The sequence below is a fragment of the Capra hircus genome, chromosome 7, assembly GCF_001704415.2.
Source record: "Capra hircus breed San Clemente chromosome 7, ASM170441v1, whole genome shotgun sequence".
Classification (NCBI taxonomy): Eukaryota; Metazoa; Chordata; class Mammalia; order Artiodactyla; family Bovidae; genus Capra; species Capra hircus.
The window spans coordinates 96,456,964-96,462,786 of record NC_030814.1 but is presented as its reverse complement, the minus strand read 5'-3'; positions in this window follow the sequence as shown (position 1 = coordinate 96,462,786).

The following is a 5,823-nucleotide window of genomic DNA, read 5'->3' as shown; positions in this document are numbered from 1 at the left end:
GTATTCTTGCTGGGAAATCCCAGGGATCCTGGTGGGCCGCAGTCCCTGGGGTCACAAAGACTCAGACATGACTGAGCACGTGCGCACACACACGTAACACACCACAAGCAGAGTGTGTGATCTTTATGTCGTTGAATGTTAAGTATTTGTGGAGATTTGCTTTTAGGGCTAGGGCTTCGCTGATGGCTCAGGCGGTAAAGCGTCTGCCTGCAATGCGGGAGACCTGGGTTCAGTCCCTGGGTTGGGAAGATCCCCTGGAGAAGGAAACAGCAACCCACGCCAGTACTCTTGCCTGGAAAATGGCATGTCTTGGTAGTTGCCTGCCAAAACTTCCCCTTCTTACCTGCAAAATCACCTAGGTTTTATTTGTTCAGATTGGGACTATGCAATGTATATATATATTTTGTGGCTTAAAGCAAGAGAATTTTATTCTCATACTTCTGGAGGGCAGAAGTTGAAATCAAGGTGTCTGCAGGGCCACGTTCCCTCTAAAGTCTCTGGGAGAGGAGGCCTCTTTGCCTCTTCCCACTTTTGGTGGCCCCAGGTGTGCCTTGTGGCAGCATTGTCCCCATCGCTGCCTCCATCTTCAGATGGCCTTCTCCCCTGTGTGTGTGTGTCCTCTCCTGTGTCTTCTAAGTGTCTCTTATAAGGACACATCGTCGGATTTAGGGTCTACCCAGATATCCAGGATGGCCTCATCTCAAGATCTTTAATTTAATGACATCTACAAAGACCTTTCTCCAACTGAGTTCACAACCGGAGTTTCTGGGTGGACATGTCTTTTGGTGATGGTGGTGGTGGGGGCCGCATTCAATCCACTACACCATCAGGGAATGTGCATGATTAAAATACTTCCACCTCCCTGTCCTTGCTGGCAGGGGAGGCCACGTTCTCCAGTCCTGGCCAGCAAGAGACATCATGGAGTGTGAGTCCTGGGGAAGATGTCACAAAGGAATGGTTTCATTTAGCCAGATCCCTCTCCTTCCCTGGTGGCTTGGACAGTGAAAAATCTGCCCACAATGTGGGAGACCCAGCTTCAATCCCTGGGTCAGGAAGATCCTCTGGAGAAGGGAATGGCTACCTACTCCAGTATTTTTGCCTGGAGAAGTCCATGAACAGAGGAGTCTGGCGGACTACAGTCTGTGGGGTCACAAAGAGTCTTCAGACACGACTGAGCGACTAACACTTTCACTTTCTCTCCTTCTTGCCTTTCGTACAAGCGGGCACCATATCTGGTGCTAGAGGAGGCGTCCTGTGACCACGAGGGCGAAAGCCACAGTCTAGAGTGTGGGGGACTTCCCTAGTGGTCCAGTGGTTAGGACTTTGAGCTTCCAATACAGGGCTGAGGGTTTGATCCCTGGTCAGGGAACTAAGATCCCACAGCTGTATGGTGCTGCCAAATTAAACATATAAAAATAATAGATTAAAAAAGAATAGACTGTGGCCAGAGCTACAACCATCCTGGTTCCCCGGTTGGTATCCTTGTGTGGGTGTACCAGCCCTGGGTTGTTTGTTTCTGGACATCTTGTTTACATGAAAATGATGCACTTCTTACTGGTACATGACATTGTCTTTTTTGGGGGGAGGGAAGTCTGGGGGAGGGCAGGGATGGGTTTATTGTGGCTGAATGCAGTCTCTAACTGATGCACTTAATATATGGTTCATTTTTATAAATACTTCTCGGATGGTAGAAATCAATGTATTGTATCCTACAAATGTCCACTAGATGGAGCATGCTCTTTGTGTATAAAAGCCTTTTACCCATTTAAAAATACTGGTTTCTGTCTTAGCTCAGGCTGCTATAACAGAAATACTGGGTGGCTTACAAACAGCAGAAATTTATTTCTCACAGTTCCTAGAGGTAGGAAGTCCAAGATCACGGCTGGCAGATTTGATGTCTGCCGAGGCCCCACTTCCTGGTTCATAAATGGCCATCTTCTTGCCATGTCTCACATGGCAGAAAGAGAGCAAGAGAGCTCCCTGGGGTCTCTTTTGTAAGGGCACTGATCCCATTCATGAGGACTCCATCCCTACAACCTAATTACCTCCCAAGGGCCTCATCTAACACCATCCCCTTGGGAGTTAGGCTTTAGCATGTCAACTCCAGGGAGCACCAACATTCAGTCCTTAGCAGTTTCCAGCCTATCATTTACTGAGAAAGTTACATTAAACTCTCCCACCATATGTATGAATTGCTGAATGAGTCTTTTAATTCTGTTAGTTTTAAATTTCATATATTTTGAAGCAATGGGATTAAAAGATTTTTGACGTCTTGTAAGCTTTCAGTTAATTATTCCTTTTATTCTTATAGTGGCCATCTTTCTCCCTAGCAATGAGTATTCAGCCATTCATCATCATAATAGGAAATGATTATTTAGTGCTTATTATTGCTAGATAGTATTATAGCTACTACCCTAAACTTTGTATCTTTTAAGTTATTTAGTCCTTACAATGACACTTTGAGGAAGGTACTGTTATTATCCCCAATTCACAGATGAGGAAACTGAGGCCTGATAAGTTGAGTTAACTGAGGTCCTGCAGGTGGTAAGTGACAGTCTGGCTTTCTCTACAGAACTTCACTACAGGGAGCTGTTCTCTATTTTTCCCTGTACTCAGAGTTCTGTTTTTGTGTTTTAAAGTTTTTTTGTTTTTTTCTTTTCCCCACACACTGAAAGGCTTTGTGCGATCTCAGTTCCCTGACAAAGGATTGAACCCACACCCTTGGCAGTGAAAGTGCAGAATCCTAACCACTGGACTGCCAGGGAATTCCCCTAAAGTTCTTTAATTGAGACGTAACTTATATAAAAGTCCGCAAGTCTCAGTGTTCACCTCAGTGAATTTTATGTGTATATCTATACCACTCTAGAGAAAGGAATGGCTACCCACTGCAGTATTCTTGCCTGGAGAAGTCCATGGACAGAGAGCCTGGTGGGCTACAGTCCATAGGGTCACAAAGTTGGGCATGATTGAGCGACACTTTCACACCACATCAAAAAGAAAATATTCCATCTTCCCAGAAGGTTCTCTTGGGCCCGACCCAGGTCAATGAGCCCCATCTCCAGAGTTAACCAGTATTCTGACTTCTAGCACCATAGATTTGTTTTTCCTGTTCAGAAAAATAGAACCACACAGTACACCTTCTTGTGTCTGATGTTTTCACTTAATATAGTGCCTATGAACTTTATCTTTGTCACATTATCAGTAGATCTCTTTTAAAATTGCTGTGTAATATTCCATTGTCTGAATACACTACAGTTAAAAAATTTCACTCTGTTCATGGACATCTGGGTTCTTTCCCAATGCTGTTATGAATAAAGCTGCTATGAGTATTCTTGTGTACATCTTATTGTGAACATATCTTCTTATTTCTCTTGGGCGTAAAACCTAGACATGGAATTTCTGGGTCATTGCATAGGCATATTTTTAGCTTCAGTAGATACTGCTAAACAGTTTTCCAGAGTGGTTGAAACAGTTCATACTTCCATCAATTGGGAATCCCTGGTGACTCAGTGGTGAAGTGGTAAAGGAGCAGACCACCTGCACTGGAGGAGATGCTGGTTCAGTTCCTGGGTTGGGAAGATCCTCTGGTGAAGGGAACGGCAACTCACTCCAGTATTCTTGCCTTGGAAATCAGATAGCACTGGTGTGCTACAGTCTGTGGGGTTGAGAAAGTGTCGGATATGACTCAGTGACTAAACAACCAACCACCACATCAGTAGATTAAAGTTTCATTTGCTTCATATCCTTGACAGCACATGCTACTATCAATTTATTTATAGCTGTATTAGTGGGTAAGTGATTTCTTATGTTTTATCTTGCTTTGTTTTGTGTGTGTTCGAATAATGATGTAGATTGCTACATGGTAATTTCATCCATTCTCTTATGTACACCTCTCTTCAGTGTGACTTTGATGCTCCTCTTATCAAGAGGTGGAGTTTATTTCTCTACCCTTTGAAGATGAACTTGATCACATGACTTTCTTTGGTCAGTGAAACATTATCAAACATGAGAGAAGCTAGAAAAACACATTGGAGGACTTCCCTGGTGGTCCAATGGTTAAGAATCCACCTGCCAGTGTAGGGGACACTGGTTTGATCCCTGGTCCAGGAAGATCCCACAGGCCATGGGGCAACTCACTCTGTGAGCTACAACTATTGAATCTGTGCTCTAGAGCCCGGGAGCTGCAGTTAACTGAAAACTGCCCATCCTAGGGCCTGTGCTGTGCAACAAAGGGAACCCACCGCAATGGGAAGCCTGTGCACCGCACTAGAGAGGAGCCCCTGCTTACTGCAGTGAGAGTAAGCAATGAAGACCCAATGCAGCCAAAGTTAATAATTAATAAAAGAGGAAAAACACATTAGGCTTTGCCATCTTTAGCTCAAGATTAGATTCTTGGCAGTGTGATGAAGCCTGGGCCAGCCTCTTCCAGGAGTAGACACCACATGGAGAGAGAGGATTCGCTGATGGTCAGCAACAATCCTCAGACAGGTGAGTGAGGCCTTCTTAGACTATCTGACTCCAGACAAGCCATCAGGTGACTTAAGTCTCATGAATGACCCTGGGTATCAGAACTGCCCAGCTGAGTTTATCCCAAATGCTGACGCAAAGAATTGTGAGCATATAAGCTGGTTAGGCAGCAATACATAACTGACACAGACGTTTGTATCAGAAATAGGATGTGGCTGAAACAAAAGCTTAAAGTGTGGCATTGACTTTAGAACTTTGCAGCAAGAAAGCAGATGAGAAGTGTGAGGAAACTTAATGGCTGGAAATATGGTGAGAAAACTGTTGCTAGAGGGTTAGGAAAAGGCTTTGTGATTATGTGGTAGGGAAACCACTGGTGGTAATGTCTGTAGTAACTTAGAAGATAGAACATAGTGATGTTGTGGATCTGGCTGAGGAGGGAGACTTTCTCCCCATCTCTGGCCCTCTCCATAATCTTCCTTATGAGTGCCTGGTGGTGCAAGAAGAATCTCGAGTGGGTTAGAACTTGCCTTGTGTGTGAGGCTTCCAGATTCTCTATCACACGTGTCTGACATTTAGCACTTACAAATTTTAGCAGGCATCTTACTCTCTTGTCTTCATCCTGTGCTATGGGTGAGCTAGTGCTCATATCCATGTCTCTGTCCACATCTCTTCCGCTAGATTTCAGGTTAGTTGGTTACACCTTCTGGGTTCAAGAAAGTTATGAGTTTTTTTTTTTTGTGTGTGTGTGTGGGTGTGTGTTTGTTTCTTTTTATATTTTATTTAAACTTTTAATTTTATATGGGGGTATAGCCAATGAACAATGTTGTGACAGTTTCAGGTGAACAGGGAAGGGACTCAGCCATACATATACATGTATCCATTCTCTCTCTAACTCCCCTCTCATCCAGGCTGTCACCTAACATTGAGCAGAGTTCCCTGTGCTATATCAATTCCCTGAAGTGGTTATCCACGTCATTTTGTATTTATTCTAATAAAATTTTTATTTAGTTTTGGCTGAGGCAGTTCTTTGTTGCTGCATGTGGGCTTTCTCTAATTGCGATAAGCAGGGGCACAGGCGTCTCATTGTGGTGGCTTCTCTTGTTGCAGAACACTGGCTTTAGAGCGCAGGCTCAGTAGTTGTGGCTCATGGTCTTAGTTGCCCCGTGACGTGTGGACTCTTCCTGGACCAGGGATTGAACCCATGTCCCCTACATTGGCAGGCAGATTCTTAACCCATGGACCACCAGGGAAGTCCTATCCATTTAAAATATAGCAATGTGTACGTGTCCATCCCAAACTCCCTAACGATCCCTTCCCTCTGAGAAATTTATATTTCTGCCAATTATTCAGGCTTTT